Source organism: Acinonyx jubatus, chromosome A3 (genome assembly GCF_027475565.1).
Source record: "Acinonyx jubatus isolate Ajub_Pintada_27869175 chromosome A3, VMU_Ajub_asm_v1.0, whole genome shotgun sequence".
Classification (NCBI taxonomy): Eukaryota; Metazoa; Chordata; class Mammalia; order Carnivora; family Felidae; genus Acinonyx; species Acinonyx jubatus.
The window spans coordinates 43,528,664-43,546,025 of NC_069388.1; the positions used below are offsets into that span (position 1 = coordinate 43,528,664).

General features: G+C 43.7%; 1 protein-coding gene and 1 long non-coding RNA gene across 3 annotated transcripts in view; both read left to right on the top strand.

Annotated features, from left to right (window-relative positions):
- SLC24A3 (solute carrier family 24 member 3) overlaps window positions 1–17,362 on the top strand; it is a 481,010-nt gene that overhangs the window by 144,030 nt on the left and 319,618 nt on the right. The window lies entirely within an intron of this gene.
- LOC128311165 (uncharacterized) lies at window positions 1,026–15,145 on the top strand. The gene is made up of 2 exons (XR_008289224.1): window positions 1,026–4,361; window positions 4,602–15,145. It is a non-coding gene; the product is annotated as an uncharacterized LOC128311165 (long non-coding RNA).

Sequence of the window (17,362 nt, forward strand, 5' to 3'; positions counted from 1 at the left end):
ATAACTCTTCCCTTGAGTCAGAGAAATGATGGAACTAGAAAAATCCCCATATGACAACTGCAAATGGTGCAGCCACTCTGGAGAACAGTGTGGAGGTTCCTCAAAAAGTTAAAAATAGAACTGCCCTGGGGTACCTGGGTGGCTCAGTTGGTTAAGCGTCCAACTTCAGCTCAGGTCATGATCTCACGGTTTGTGAGTTTGAGCCCCACCTTGGGCTCTGTGCTGACAGCTCAGAGCCTAGAGCCTGCTTCAGATTCTGTCTCTCTCTCTCTCTCTCTCTCTCTCTCTCTCTGCCCCTACCCCTGCTCATGCTCTGTCTCTTTCTCTCTCAAAAATAAATAAATGTTAAAAAAAAAAATAGAACTGCCTTATGATCTAGCAATTGCACTGCTAGGTGCACTGCTGGTAATTGCACTACTGTTTACCCAAAGGAATACAAAACTACAGATTCAAAGGAGTAAATGCACCCCAGTGTTCACAGCATCACTATCAACAAAGGTCAAACTATGGAGAGAGCCCAAATGTCCATCGAATGATAAATGCACATATGTATACACACAATGAAATATTACTCAGCCATCACCAACTGGTTAGGGTGGGGTCAGTCAACCCACTTCCCTCCACTGTAACATTACCACTTTATTTGACATTAATAAGTATCCTGTTGGGAAATACTCCAAGATAATGTAAATACCCTTCCTACCAAGCAAGCATTTAGCCACTAGTCTGGGTACTAGTTTATGATTTTTGCTTGAGTAAATTATTATGATGGTTGCCATATGAGGATCATTCTCTTTTTCAAAAATTTTATTTAGGGGCGCCTGGGTGGTGCAGTCGGTTAAGCGTCCGACTTCAGCCAGGTCACGATCTCGCGGTCTGTGAGTTCGAGCCCCGCGTCAGGCTCTGGGCTGATGGCTCAGAGCCTGGAGCCTGTTTCCGATTCTGTGTCTCCCTCTCTCTCTGCCCCTCCCCCGTTCATGCTCTGTCTCTCTCTGTCCCAAAAAAACAAATGTTGAAAAAAAATTTTTATTTAAATTCTAATTAGTTAACATACACTGCAAAACTGGTTTCAGGCACAGAATTCAGTGATTTATCACTTACTTATAACACCCAGTGTTATAAGTGCCTTCCTTTAAGACCCATCACCCGTCTAACCCGTGTCCCACCCACCGCCCTCCATCAGCCCTCAGTTTGTTTTCTATCACTAAGAGTCTCTTGTGGTTTGTTTCCCTCTCTTCTCTTGCCCCTTCCCACCCATACGTTCATCTGTTTGGTTTCTTAAATTCCACATGAGTGAAATCACATGGTATTTGTCTTTCTCTGACTGACTTATTTAACAGAATGCACCCTAGCTCCATCATGGCATAGCAAATGGCAAAATTTCATTCTTTCTGATGGCTGAGTAATATTTCATTGTGGGAAGCAGAGTGAGGATCTCACCCTGGCTCTGGCTGCACAGAAAAAGAAACCCCAACTCTTCAGTCTGGTTAACACATATTGTCAGGAGCCTGGCAGATCATCACCATGGTGGTTCTGACCTTTATCACATCCTGGAGTCACCCAGACAACATTGTGACTCTTATTGCAGATGACAAAACTGAGGCTCAGAGATATCAAGTCATTAGAACCTGGAGTTTCTTCCCTCTTCTCCGAGGTCTTTTCCAGCGTAACCCACAGTCTGTCTTGGTGGGGGGTCTCCCTGGAAGCAGACCCTGAACAAAAGACTTAAGTGTAGGTCATCTGTTTGGGAGGTGACTCAGGGAAGAAAAGAAGCCCTGGCGGTAATGTGCCCTTCTGGGGATTCTGGAAAGCAGTGGAGAGCCTGCTGGGAGCATTTTTGCATCCCTAGGAGGAGGGAGCAGGGGTACATATACCCTGGCTCCCATTACTTGTGGTTGAGGGATGCTGGGAAGGGGGTGTCTTTATTCCTGGCACATCACTCTGTCCATCACACATTTGGACAGAGAGATGCTGGTGCTGGTAGGTACAGGTGGAGCTGACAGGGACTGAAATGGTAGAGACTGAGGAGGTATGGGGAGGGTACCCACAGTGCACAGTGTCTGCAAGGCTGCCTTTCAATCACCAGACCACGTGGAATAGGCTTTGAGAGCTTTGAGAGACAAAGGGCATTATAGGCTGGACTCTGAGCCAGATCTTGGAGTAGGCTCACTCTGCCCTGGCCACCAGCAGAAGCAGGGAGGGACAGGATTCTCCAGTTAGTTCCTTAAAAGGGGCGAATGCCACTCAGTGCCTTCCGTGAGGAATAATCCCAGCTGTCCCCAAAATGTGGGGTGGGAACCCTGACAACATCCCCCCACACCTCCTCACATGGGAGAGCCTTTGGGTAGCATGCTTTTTAGTGATGTAGTGATACCCTGTTCAGTGTCATGTCGCAGTCTCACCCAGCCATGGCGGCCCCCTTGATGAGAGTGAGGGAGGCTCTGGGAGGCCAAAGAGCACATTGAAAACAAAGCCAAACAGCAACAAGAGCAAAGGATCCTGTGGGAAGAAAGGCCATGAACTTGGCCTCATTAGCACTGTCTGGCAGCAGACCCAATTCTCTCCCTTGTATGCTTATTATGAAAATGGCGAAACAAAAAAAGAAACAGATCAACCAACGGACAGACAGCTCTGCCTGGGAGGAGCTTCCTGTCTGTTAACTAGCGGTGGAGTCCTACCACGGTGAGAAAATTGGGGTCCCCTCGTCTGACCCCCAGTGGTCCCGTTACTGAGACCAGGAAAGAAGAGTCTCCATGGTGAAATAGGAAAACATTAGTGAATGTAAGCCTTTTTCACTTCACGTGCTCAGCACCATCGAGCAAAGGACATGGGGAACCACCAGTGAATTTCCGCTGTTCTCTGTGGTGGCCACAGATTTAATCAGGTGGCATCAGGAGGCAAATATTTGGACCTGTCTATGGAAAGTTCTTCTGCTCCCCATTTCCTGTGGTGGCCTGGGGCTGGTTGGGACCACAAGGGAAATGAATTACATAGAGAGGGAACATGCCTGACTTAGTTACCAAAAAGGAAAGAAATAAATCCTTTAGCTTTGTGATTTTTTTTTTTTTTTGTCCCTTTTCACTGAAGGGAGATCCTGGCAGTTAGCTCTGGTCAGGGGCCTATGGGTTGGCTCCCTGCCTTTGCCCCACTTTGTCTTTTCAAACGGATGCTTTTTGGTCTGGTTTTTGTTTGCTGCTGGTGTTTAGTTCCTGAGAGAGGATCTGACTTATACAAGCTAATTTCTCCCTTAGCATACCCCAAAGGAAATCAAGTCAGAAGCAGAGACCTCTTAGGGGAATCCCTGATCTGTCCTGGCCAGCATCAGCCACATTGTTACCTCCTCTGCAAAGGCAGGGCCCTGGGATGGACAGAGCTGTTCTTGAACCTCGCTGGGAAATTGGATGGGGGACTGGTAGTCTGGGAAGAGCAGTGCACCATATTGGTTTATGGCATCAAAAGTTCAGAACATCATAGAGGAATAGAGGTAAAAAACAACAACAATAAAAAACAACAACAACAACAACAAAAAACCCACATACACAAAACAAAACAAAAAAAGAAGGAGAAAAAGAAAAAGAAGACTTTTTCTCAGAGAAGAGGATAGGCCTCTGTGAGAAAAGCTCTAGTAGAGACTCATGGTCATGAACTTCATCTTCAGCTTACCACATGGCTTTGGAAAATCACTGTAAATTTCTGGACCTTGTTCCCTTATTGAAATAATAAGAGTATGGGTCCATGTGACCTCTATCCTCCAAAAGGAAAACCAGGGAGAACAGGGGCAAAAGCCAAGGGCCCAGGCAGAGGCTATGGGCTAGACCTCTGCCAGCCTTGCATGGGTCACTTAACTGCTCAGAACCCCAGTGGATCTCTCTCTTGCATCTTCCCTGAGTGCTGGAGACATCTTGGGGGACCCTTTGAAGTTCACCACTGATGCCATAAAAACTTCTCCTACCCCTGTCTCCAAGGTTATCTGCCTATCTTTCATTGAGTATATGAAGCCAATAAACTCAGACTGCCTCCTGAGGCATCAGATTTACTGCAAGTTTTGAGCAAGAAGAACCATTTCTTAGGCCAAAACAGACAATGGTATATTACTCTGTTCATGTAAAATGTGCTTGAATTTTAAAGATAGGTACTTGGACAATAAGAACTCGGAATGGATTCCATGCCTGCCTTAAACCACTTTCTACAAGAGCCCAGTCACCCACATACCTGTTCTTCGTTCCTCTGTACAGGGATACTTGGTGGGACATTAGAGAAGCCATCCCGTTTATCAGTGTATTGAGATCAGAACAGTCCTTATGTACCTGAGTACTTAATAGTGTAGAGCGTGATCCAGCTCCATGGCTTTCCAGGTGTCAGTTTGTCTAGGATAGTGGTTCTTTTTTTTTTTTTAATTTTTTTTTTAACGTTTATTTATTTTTGAGACAGAGAGAGACAGAGCATGAACGGGGGAGGGTCAGAGAGAGGGAGACACAGAATCTGAAACAGGCTCCAGGCTCTGAGCTGTCAGCACAGAGCCCGACGCGGGGCTTGAACTCACGGACCACGAGATCATGACCTGAGCCGAAGTCGGCCATTTAACCGACTGAGCCACCCAGGCACCCCTAGGATAGTGGTTCTTAATTCTTGAGGAACACTGCCTACTTGGAGGATCTGGTTACAGCAGCTTGAAATTCTGATTTAGATTTTCCATGGAATTTGAGGGCCATTTCAAGCCCACTCAGTAGACCACTACTGCCTGGGTCCTAGGCTAAGAAGACCTTGCCTAGAGGAATCTGGTAAAGAGGAAAACTGGGCGGAGGCAGAACTTTAGCTGCTGTTTTGTATAATTTTTCAGAAGTAGGTGGGCTTCTGGGTTTGAAGGTGTCTGCTGAGGGATGACCTGATTTGAGGCCAAGGCTGTGTGAAACATTTAGAAGTGGTGGGAGGGTAGAGTGGGAGGAGGGATGTGTGTCTACGCACATCTCCGAGCTTCCGTTTTGAGTTTTTCTCGAATGGGCTGGATACTTGGATTAGGTTGTAAGGATTTGTTTATCCATGTACTTGTCACCTAGCTACTAACATCAGCTCTCACACCGTCATTTTTTAAGGTAGTGTGAGGAGTAGTTTGATGCCACAATGTCTTTGCTTGAGAAGGGGCTTCAGGTTGGAGAAGTGTGGAGTGATTATTTATCTCATGGTCAGAGGGGAAAGCAGGGAGCCCCGATCATGCTTCAGAAGTCCCCTGGCTTCTTTGCTCCTGGTTTCTTTGCTCCCCTGACCCCAGGATGTTGCACAGATGTCACCTGGGTGTGCCCCTCCCCCTGCTCAAATTGCCTTTTCTTTCTGGTCTTGCATGAGTAATCCTCACCTTGTTGAAATGAGATGTTTCCCCTGAGTTGAGAGGCTCGTGTAGCAGGTTGGATTCACACTCCTGCAAGTTTGAGGCAGAGTGCCTGCTCCCCTATGCATTTCGACAAGCAGGATCCTGACCAAGGGGTCAAGTTCCCCATAGGTGCTCCATGTAAGGCACAGAGAAACAAAGCCTGTGCTCTGCTCTTATCTCTCCTGGAGCTCTGGGCACATGGTGGGCTCCCAGCCCTCCCTGTAGGCTTGGGAGAGTTAATGATTTCATAGGGCTTTCTAAATTGCACAGTTATTTACAGAATCATCTGACTTAATTCTCACCATAAGCATGGGGGTAGGTACAATGGCATCATTTTCTAGAGGAGTTGCTTAGGCACTAGAGAAGTTAAGGGATGTATCTCAAGTGCCAGCCCTGATCAGTGACAGGACACAGGAATTCAGAGGTTGTCATGGCCCTGCCCATGTTCTTTACGCATACCCATCAGGGCACTTGGTGATGACTTTGACTGATGGCTTTCTCTGGCCACCTTAGTGTGTTTTGCTTATCGTTGTGGTAGACCAAAAGTCAGAGGAATGCATACTTCCTGGGGCAGCCCAGAGCCTATGACAATTGGGAGCTGGTGTATACCCCCACATCCCTCACCCCCTTGGAGGAGGAGATAACACTGAAGTACCTGATCTATGCATTTTCTTCAGAGTTTCCCTAGTGGGATTAAAAAGCCCGTTACCACAGTGATAACTGGCTTGCCGACTGGCAACCTTCCCTTCCAAGTATCACTTCCCCACTCCCCTGCTGGCTCTTCTCCACCTCACAGATTAGTCACTGGTGCCCAAATCCTTGTCTCAGAGTCTGCTTCTAGGAGAACCTAAACTAGGACCCAGATTTTTGGACACCAAGTCCTGGCTTTTCCCATCTGGACAGCAGTGTTTCTCTCTCTTCCTTCTGGGTGGAAGGGCTCACCAGGCTCCTGAGAGAGAATCAAGCTGTGTTCTGAGGCTAAGAACAGCCTGTCATTGCCGTGGTGCATAGCTTGTAGTTGGTGGCTTTTCTTTCTTTTATTCTGAGGGGAAAGAAAATGGACTGGCACTCCTGGTACGTCCCCCTGCCCACCCCCAGATCAGCACTGTTTATCCACAGAGGGAAGTTGTCTGAAATGGAGATGGAGAAGGCAGGGTCCCAGGAGAAAACCCCACTGTCTGAGCTTCTGGCCGTAGAAGACAGTGGGCCCAGCAAGGTTACAGAGTTCACCAAGTTAGTGCATTTGTTCTGCACATTGCTTACGTTATTTGATGGGAGGAAGCACCACATCAGACTCCACAGCAGATGCTGTAAATCATGGGAAGTGTGCTGCGGCCAGCTCTGTGGGGTGGCATGGAAATGAAGCCATCTGTCAGACCAGGAGGCCAGGCTGCCGGCCCTCGCTCCCCTGGGTTTGGCCTTGGTGAAGAGAGGGGGCGCTACTGAGGCATCAGTGGGGGTGGGATTCTGCAGCAACTTTGAACACCCTTGAGAATCAGAGAAGCTGAGGAAAGCATGTCAACGTTTCCTGAGAAATTTTGTCTGCGTTTGGCAAAGGTGAACTAGAATTTGCCACGTGAGTGGGGAGGGGCTTTTTAAATAAAGCAAGATCTCCAAAATTCCTTTCTAGAAGCCCTTTCTAGAAGCTTCTCTTGAATATCTTAAAAGAGATTGAAACAGAGAAATGCTGAGGACAGCCTGGCTTCCCTGTTTAAAACTGATTATTAAAGTTGGCTTGTTCTAACCCAATATGAGAAGTGTGTGTACGTGTGTGTGCGCATGTGTGTGTAAGGGCAGGCATTTGGGAGAAAATCTATGAAGGTGAGGGAAAGTGTGTAGAAGGACATGTCTTGAAATACACTGAGTACCCTGATTTGTAGTTCCTATAATATTATTTTATGTGTAATTTTACTTACTATTGATGAAACTGCCAGTGTGGGAATGTTTTAGGTGCTAGGTGCCATTTTCAGCAAGAAACCAAAAAGTGGAAGAAAGAGTGGAAGACTCTCTATCTGTGTTCAAGGTTGCTACTTGCTGGCTGTTCTGGTCAGTAACAGTATAGAATGGATAGGTGGAAGGGTAAATTGAAGCAGTCCTATGAAATGAGGCATGGGATTCATCTCTGGATTGCTTGCTCCCCGTTTTGTGTGTCCTTAACATGGATAATTGTGGGCAGGCTGTCATTCTAGCCTTCCTGGGAGGCTGTTCCCAATTTATTCTTTCACTCTCTGCCATGAGCAAGCCAAGGGAAAAGATTATTCCCAGAACCAGAGTGTTCCAGGTTTTCTGAAAGGTCATTGCCACTTTAAAAATTTTTTTTTTCTTTTTTTTTTGGTAACTCCCAGCATGGCAGAAATGCTTGGATGTCGGTCCTGTGCCTTTAACCGCTGCTACAAGCTGACTCTATTTATTTGAAATAAAACTTTCCTCCTGGTCCAGTAGCATTCAAGGCTGAATTGGCCATGAGACAGAGGACCCTGTGTTCCTAATTATTTCTGGATGAAAAGTCCTGCAGGCAAGTGGAGATTCAGGGCAAGGATGGCCAGGTGGAGCAGTCACCAGTGTGCAGTGGATTGTAGAAACGGAGAGATAATTAAATTAAGAGTGCCAGGTGCAGGCATTGAAAAATAACCGTGGGTGTTAATTATGCAGTCCAGCTTTACAGTCCAGTGTTAGCAGAGGAAATGCCATGGGCCAGTCCGTCACATGGCAGCTTGAAAGGCTTGGGAGAGACACATTCATGATTTCTAGAGAATTTGCCAGGGCTGCCTACTTGGGATTCTGGTGAAGCAAGATTATTTATTAGTTGGGGTGTGTGTATCTTTTCTATTTTACACTGAGCCAAGGTGGGAATTTGGTGTGTGGGGTGGCGTGGGGGGTTAAGTTTGATCCACATGGAAATTTGAGCGTGGTGAGGATCATGGTGGAGTATGGAGTTTCTGGTCTTGGCACTTCCAGAAGTATTTATTCTCTGATTCAAAATGACTTTGGGTTTAGGGGTCTGGGGCAGTGTGTCCCTGTTGTGGCATATTCTTACAGTGGTTTACAATACAGCAGTCAGGAGGGGTGGATGCTGATAGCATGGAACAGTAGTGTAGCTGGGTTTCTAGTATACTGAGTGGAGAGAAGCCATACCTCAGAGTCCTTTCTGCCTGATTCCATGTTGGTGAAGTTCTAGATCAGGTTAAACTGAGCTGTGGTGATGCATAGCAGGTCTGTGGTTCAGCAAGGGAACTTTATAAGGTGATCGGGGAATTTTCTGTTTCTTTCTTGGGCCAAGGGTTAGATGATGTGAGCATTTTTCCAAATACATTGGAAGTACACTTAAAATGGGTGCGTTTCATTGCATGTAAATTGTTCCCCATTGAAAGAAATATAAGAAGGCTTCCAGCGCTATGCCCTTCCGTGGATTTTGAGCCCTACTCGGTTTGTCCCTAATCTCATGTTCACAGTCTACCCTGACCACCCAGCCTTTCTTTGTCCATAGAGTTGTTCACAAAAGCCCCTCATTATAAGGAAGCCTAGTCTAATGCAGGGACAGTGTGCCGTGGCCCTCGGGCCAAATCCGCTCACCCGCAGTTTTGTAAATACAATCCTATTGGAACCCAGCCATGCCTGTTCATTTATGTGTCCTTTGTGGCTGCTTTCATGGCACAGTGACAGAGCTGAGTGGCTGCAGCAGAGACCACTGGTCCACAGGCCTGAAATACTTACTGTCTGTCCCTTTACAGAAAAGGTCTGTGACAACTTGGTCTAAAGGACCGTTTCTTTTGGAGCTTCTCACTACAGCTCTGTGTGGGCAGAGGTTTTGGGCAGAGAATGCTGTCCTGGGAGGGGTCAGGTATAGCTATTGAGTTGTGGTTGCTGTTGGGATAAGTCGTTTTTCATCCCTTGGACTTTGCCAGGTGTGCATGGTGCCATGGATGTACAGTGGAGTACATCTTGGCCTATATAGAGTTTTAAAAAAAGTTTTCTGGGTCGCTGCTTTTAGGGAGGGAGAAATAAGTAAGGCCTGGAAACTCTCCGTGGCCAAAGCAAAACTCTTGTTTTAAACCCCTAAGCCTGTGGCTGTAAATGATCCCTGCATGGAAAATGAAAGTCAGCTAATTGATATTGATAAAAGTAGGGAGGTGTGGTCTGGTGAGACCTAATCAGTGTGATTGGTAGCGTTGATTAAGTAAATGAAGGAACTAATTGAACATGTGAACTAATGTCAGAATTTGGGTTTGTATTTGGGGCTAAATGAGTTATTTTGTGGAAGATACACTTTATACTGTTGATTTGTTGAAGATAGTCTTTTAGACCATTGTTTAAAAAGGTTTACACCCCTTCTCTACTTTCTCCCCAAGATTAATGCTTGTGACCAGGCAGACCGTCTCTCGAGGGTCTGGTAATGTGGCGCACGGGTTTTGAAGCTTCAGCTTTTTTCATTTTGCAATGGTTATTTCCCTCATCTGTCCGATTTTCTTACTCTGTGGTTACCAGAATTAAAGAGCTAGGTCTTGGGGATGAGGGATCAATAACTTTTTTAATGAAAAGAAGTAGATTTCTGTTCTTAAAAATGTGTATGTGTGTGTGTGTGTGTGTATGATAATGATGCATGACACATACATATGTGAATGATACCTATCTGTGATGAACATGTAAATGATAAATACAATAATGATCTGTCTGTGTAATTGGGGACTTAAAAAATCAGGGCAATTACAATAGGCTGTTCCTTCATGGCCCCAGATTACGAGGGCTGCGCGCAGGTGGGGCGGAATTACCGGAACTGGAAAATCGCTGGCTCACTGAGAGGATTTCAGAAACAAGCAGATGAATCGTGAGTCCTGGAGATGTGTTCCACAGAACAGAGAATTCCTGACTGGATCGTGTGGCCTGTGCTGCGGGATTCGTTCTGTAGTCAGCCTCATAGACATAGGACCTCCTGAATGTCAGGCACTTTAGGGTGCTGTGTTTTATGCTGGTAGAAGTGAGGAGGCATGGGTGTGAGCTCACCTGCACACACCTACCTCAGCAGAATTAAGCTGGCCACTACTTCCGCAGTGTGGCAGTGTCAAAAATAGTTAAATGTATATAAACGCCTCCTCTCCTCCCTTCAGGCTGCTGTGCCCGCCGATGACAATAGCAGCACCAGCAAAACAACAACAACAACAACAACAACACACACACACACACACACACATACACTCTGTAATCTGATGTGTTTTTTTCCTTTCAGCTTCAGATACAGATTTGGGATGGAGGCAGAATATCATATTTTATACTTTTTATAAAGTATTTACTTTGTAAGTATTCTTATAGGAGTGTTAACAATAACCCTGTGATATAAACATTGACTAGGTAGTATGTATATACATTCATTCATTGATCCATCCATTCATTAATTCATTTTCACATATCACATTGCCTTCTGCCAGCAGCCTTGCTTAGTACCGGGGAGTAAATAGTGAGGAAAAAAAAAATAGCCCAGTTCTTGTCCACAGAGAACTCAGAGCTCTCTAGCTTCAGTATCAGGAGATCACACAGTAGGTCTGGGGGTTAGAAGATATTTCACAGAGAAGAAAGTGGCACTGGGGCTAGAATCTAGAGGAAGAATTTTGACCAGGTGAGGGTTGAGGGATGTTGTGCAGAGGTCCTGTGGTCCAAAGGAACAGGGCACATAAGAGGAACTCTGACAAGGCTTCAGGGTGGAAGAAACAGCATGGCTGAGGACACTGGGAATGACCTTGCAGTGCAGGTCCTTGTGTATTATATTAAGGAGGCAAACTGGAATCCAAGAACAGTGAGAAGCTGCTGTAGTACTTTAATCAAGGTGGATTTACATTTGGAAAATGTACATTTGGATTTGCATTTTGGAAAGCTCCCTCTGGCTGCAGTGCTTGTATGGACCAGAGGGGAAGACTCAGCCTGGAATGATGACTTTCTGTGGGCTTGTTTTTCTTCTTTTACTTTCCCTCTGGGATGTGGGCGCCTGGGCTGATTTAGTCTCTGACAGTCTCCGAGCAGAAGGACTGGTCACAGGGTATTTAATAAAAGTGAGGTGGGATGGAATATTCCAGAAATGTATTCCTTGGGCTGTGGAATGATTAGGAATACCATATGCCAGCAGCAGTGGGCTAAATGGGGGGATTATGGTGCTAACAGGTAAACTGATGAAATGATTCCATCCACCAAACCTTGGCCATGAAGAGTAAGTTCCTGTTTTAAGCCAGTTTTTCCTTTGACATCCAGAATGAAGTGTGAGAGGTTTTCCTTGGCAGCAACTCTTAAACCATAGAGCATTGGGGAATGATTTCTGACTCTTTGAAATAATGAGCCAGGCGAAGATTAAAATAGGTAAGGTACCTGGGTGACCCAGACCCTAGGTTGAGGGGAGGAAAAGTGTAAAAGTGCTTAACTCAGTGTCCTACATAGATGTTAGCTATTATGATATGGCTATTATTAATATCAGTGTCACTATTACCGACAGGAATGTCCTGCATTACTGTCTCACCTTTTAATATCCATCCATCCATCCATCCATCCATCCATCCATGCAGTTATCCATCCAGTTCATCCTTTTAACAAATGTCTATTGAGAACCAACTATACCAGGCATTGTTATAGGTGTTGGGGACATAGCAGTGAGCAAAACTATATTCCAGTCTCCATGAAGCTTACATTCTGGTTCAGGGAGGTGAATAAATAAAAGCCAAATAAATAAATGCATTTCCTGGCTGATGAGAGTAAGAGCTGAGGAGAAAAATAAGGTAGGAAGAGAGGCTGGAGAGTGATGGCTAAGTCCAGGAAGGCCTCTCTGAGCCAAGAACAGAGTGGAGGACGTAGATTGCCAATGACTAAGGAAACTGAAGGGCAGGTGCAATAGCCCTGTGGCAGGAAGTGCTTTCGGGATTTGAGAAGGAGGGAGGAGATTAGTGCAGCTTGGGGAGTGCTCTCCACTGTGTGCTCCAAGCTTCTGTTCTTATGTAATCAGTAATGCCTAATAACAGGAGTGGGCTCCTCTTTTCGGTGGAGGAAGTAAGCAACTCTGATAAAAGGGATTGGTGCTTACTTTCAGTTTTCTTTTTTTGTCCCTTGGGGCTCTGATTCCACCCCCTTCTTGCCATTTCTGCACAGGTTAGACTCACAGCCATTCATATACTAGGCAGAGGTTCCCAGAAGAAATGTTTTGAGAGGTCTAGCAAGTTGAAGTATTATTTCATCTCCTTTCTGACAATTTTCAAGATTGACAACAATCCCCATTTGTCTGGCGACATGGTCACTGGTGGGGCAGGTGTCCTGTTAAACGTGGAACACAGAAATAAGCAGTGAGAGTTGACATGCTGAAGTAGAAATTGAAGGAAGTACATCTTTGGATGAAATGGAGTCACTCAACTGACATTCGAAATGTCTGCCGTGCATTCAGTAGATGATGTTCTCTGCCACAGGTAGCCCTTCCAACATGTATGCAGACGTCTGCCATGTGCCTGTTCCCTGCTGGGGCTGGGAAGCACTCTTCAGCGTGTCAGCATCTTGGTAAACATGTCAACAATCTCTGTGATTCACCACACGTGAATAAGTGCTATGGATTTGGCTGATCGATTGGTATGCGAATGTAGGAGAAAATGCCACTTCTTATCTGTGGGCGGACATGCAAAATACAGAAGTTCTCCCCAGTATGATGATTACACAATGAACGATGTGAGTCTGTGAAAAGTTCCAGAAACTCGATTACTGTTGATGGTGATAATATGATTAATTAAAGCCACTCAGGAATTAGTCTAATTTACTGCAGTGGGAGGAAGGGGGGGATATAGGTTTAAAAGGAAAATAAAGTGAGGTTTATTTTTTTACATCTAAGAGTCAGAATGATTAAAATTAAGCAGCTTCCTCATCCATTTTGGTGGGAACCAGGAGAGGCTTTTGTCTTTGCTGCTGGGGCCTGGCGGTGGGCTGACATGTTATGTGAATGTATGTGTCCCTCCTGGTTCAGGAGCTGTCTGAGGCATAGATGTGACCAGAGACTCTCTACATGGCACCCCTTTCTCTAGCCTTGGGCAAAACGCAAACCTCCATAGTGCACCCAGATGAAATAGCCAGACTCCCCAGATGTGAAGAGGAAGAAGAGGGTTTAATTCCAGATTCCCTCCAAGGCTTGTTCTGTCTGCTCCCATCTAGAAATTCATTTGCGAACAAACAGCATTATTGGGGCCCAAAGAGAATCAATTAGAAGTCTGTTGGCTGCAGCCAGTCTAGGTGATGGGACCGCCGTTTGTTCGAATGCTCTAATACGTTCACTCAAGTGTCTGCCCCACGTCTCTATGGCAAAGCCTGCAAAATTGCAAGCATTCAACTCTCACAATTACCACTGACTCAGCTGCCAAAACATATTTTCCGTCCATTTCTGACAGAGGCTTCTGTTTAAATAGGAGAAGAGAGATGATCTCTTTTCAAAGTGATTCCAGCCTGATTCTCGGAGTGCAAGTGGTAAAGTCACCAAGTCCGATTGGAATGAATTGATTTATCTTTTTTGGCAGCCCTGATCAACACCCTCCCAAGAGGCTGGACTATAAATGGGAGGTAATCATGATGATATACATATTTCTCTGGATGCTGCTTGGCTAATCCAGTCCATTTGCCATAGATATTATCACTTCAGACAGCTGCTATTCCATTGCTGGTTTTGAATTTTTTGTTTAACCCTGTACTTCAAGAAGAGAAATCTGGTGGTTTTATAACATTCAGTTGAATTGCCAGAAAAGCTAGAGGAGCAACTCATTCTCCTTTAACATTTTTGGGTAGAAGTTTTATTCTTCCACCTGGACAAAAGTTGATCTGTGAAATGACATTAAGCACATGCTAAATGTGCATGTAATAATCGGTTCCCATGGATGTTGTGATGTTTTGTGTTTATACTGTAGACCTACTGAGTCTTGGGTTGTCATTTTGGCTGTTTCTCTTGATTCACTGGGTTAGGGGCTTCACTGGGGTGAAACTGGTATTTGTATGACCTCTTCATTGTCCCTGCTGACTGCCAATTAGAAGCCTTGAGAACTGTTTGCACTTTGACCTGTTTTACCTGCCACCTGCTTGCACCCCAGAGCTGAAAGCTTTCTTTAGGTTGTTTATGACCTTTGCACCTATGCTTGTGACCTGAGCCCTTTCAGTTTTTTAGTTCCTTGTCTTTGCTTTCCTTCTCTAGGACCACATGTAAAGCCTCCACAGGGTCTGGGACAGTATCCTAATCCAACTGTGTTCTGCCCCTGCTGCCAGCAGCATGGTTGATACACAGTCATTAAATCGAATGTTTATCCTTCCCCAGATAGCCAGTGGCTCAGTTCACCTAATCAGGGGCTTTCCTGACTACCTTATCCAAGATTGTTGTTCCCATCATTACAGGCACCTTCTAGTTCTGGTTTGTATTGCTTCATGGGATGTATCATTATCTCAAATATCAGATATTTAAATGTTAGTTTTCCCTGCCCCCTACTACAAGTTCTATGAGAAATAGGAATTTGTTATGTTGCTTGCTGAATTTCCAACTTAGGACAGTGTCTGAAACATAACAGGTACCCACTACATTTTTATTCAGTGGAAAAAAAAGAGCTTAATTAAAGGAGAAGAATATAAAAATCACCCATAGCCACAGCTAACATCATACTCAGTGGCAAAAGATTGGAAGTTCTTCCTCTAAAATGAGGAACAAGACAAGGGTGCCTTCTTTTGCCATGTGTATTCAACAGAAAACTGGAAGTCCTAGCCAGAGCAATTAGGCAAGAAAAAGAAAGAAAAGCCATCCAAGTTGGAAAGGAAGAAGTAAATTTTTCTTATCTACCGATGATATGATCTTTACGAAGATTTCACAAAATAATTATTAGAATTGGTAAGTGAATTGAGCAAAATTGCAGGACATAAAATCAACATACAAAGGTAAATCATGTGCTATACATTAAAAATGAACAATCCAAAAAGGAAATTAAGAAAACCATTCCATTTACAGTAGCATCAAAATAAATGAAATACTTAGGAACAGTTTTAACCAAGGAGGCAAAAGAGTTGAAAACTACAAAACTCTGCTGAAAGAAATTTTAAAAGACCTGAATGAATGGAAAGACATCTCATATTTATGATTTAGAAAGCTTAGCACTCTTAAGAGGTCAGTACCACCTCAAATAATTTATAGATTTAATGCAGTCTCTATCAAAATCCTGGTAAACATTTTTTGCAGAAATAGAAAAATCCATCCTAATATTCATATGGAATCTCAAGGGACCCTGGAACTCTGATTAGCTAAACATATATATATATATATTGCATATATGTACATAGGCATACACACACACAAATATATATGTAGAAATATAAGAAGACAGTTGGAGATCTCACACTTTCTGATTTCAAAACTTATTACAAAGCTACAGTAATCAAGACAATGTAGTACTGGCACCAAGACAGACATATAGACCACTGGAATAGAAGAGAAAGCCAAGAAATCAACCCTTACATATATGGTTAAATGATTTTGACAAGGGCTCCAAGATCATACAATGGGGAATGGTCAATCTTTTCAACAAATGGTGTTGGGAATACTGGATATCCACATGCAAAAGAATGAAGTTGGACCAGTAGCTTATACCATATACAAAAAAATAACTCAAAGTGGACCAAAGAGCTAAATGTAAGACCTAAAACTATAAAATCTTAGAAGGAAACATATGGTAAAAGCTTCACAACATTGGATTCGGCAATGATTTCTTGGATATGACACCAAAAGCCCAGGGAACAAAAGTAAAAATGGGTACATTGGTCTTTGACAAAATTGAAAACTTCTGTGCATCTAAGGGCACAGTCAGTTGAGTGAAAAGGCAGCCTACAGAATGGAATAAAATATTTGCAAATAATGTATCTAGTAAAGGGTTACTATTCACAATATATAAAGAACTTCTACAAGTCCAAAACAAATAAACAAACAAACAAAACCCAACTCAATTAAAAAATGAGCAAAGGACATTTTTCCAAAGAAGATAGAAATAGCCAATAAGCATAGAAAAGATGCTCAATATTACTAAGCATTAGGGAAATGCAAATCAAAACCATGATACTGCCATATATATATATATAATATATATATTATATATATATATACACACACACACATATGTATATATAAACACACACATATATATGTGTATATATATATATATACACACACATATATATGTATATATATATAATGACTATTATTAAAAAACAGTATATTATTAAAAAACAGTGCTGAGGATGTGGAGAAATTGGTAACTCTTGTGCACTGTTGGTGGGAATGCAAACTGGTGCAGCTGCTGTGGAAAATGATACGGTAATTCTTCAGAAAAATTAAAAATAAAATTACCACATGATCCAGTAGTCCCACTGCTGGGTGTATATTCAAAAGAATTATAAGTAGGCTCTCAAAGAGAGATTTGTACACTCATATTTATAAGCAACCTAAATGCCCAGCAACAAATGAATGGAAAACAAAATGTGTTATATACATACAATGGAATATTATTCAACTTTTAAAGGGAGGGAAATTCTGATACATGCTACAAAAATGGATGAACCTTGAGGATATTATGCTAAGTGAAATAAGCCAGTCGTAAAAAGACAAATACCGTATGATTTCACTTACATGGAGTATCTAGAATAGTCAAACTCATAGAAACAGAAAATAGTATGGTGGCTGCTAGGGCCTGGGGGGAGGGGAGAAGAGTCATTGGATGGGAATAGAGTTTGCGTTTTGCAAGATGAAAAAGTTCTGGAGATTTTCTGTACAACGATGTGAATAAACTTAGCACTATTAAACTTTACACTTAAAAATGGTTAAGATGATGGGATGCCTTGGTGGCTCAGTCAGTTGAGTGTCCAACTTTTGGTTTCAGCTCAGGTCATGGTCTTGTGTTCATGGGATCAAGCCCTACATTGGGTTCTGTGCTGACAGCAGGGAGCCTGCTTGGGATTCCCTCTCTCTCT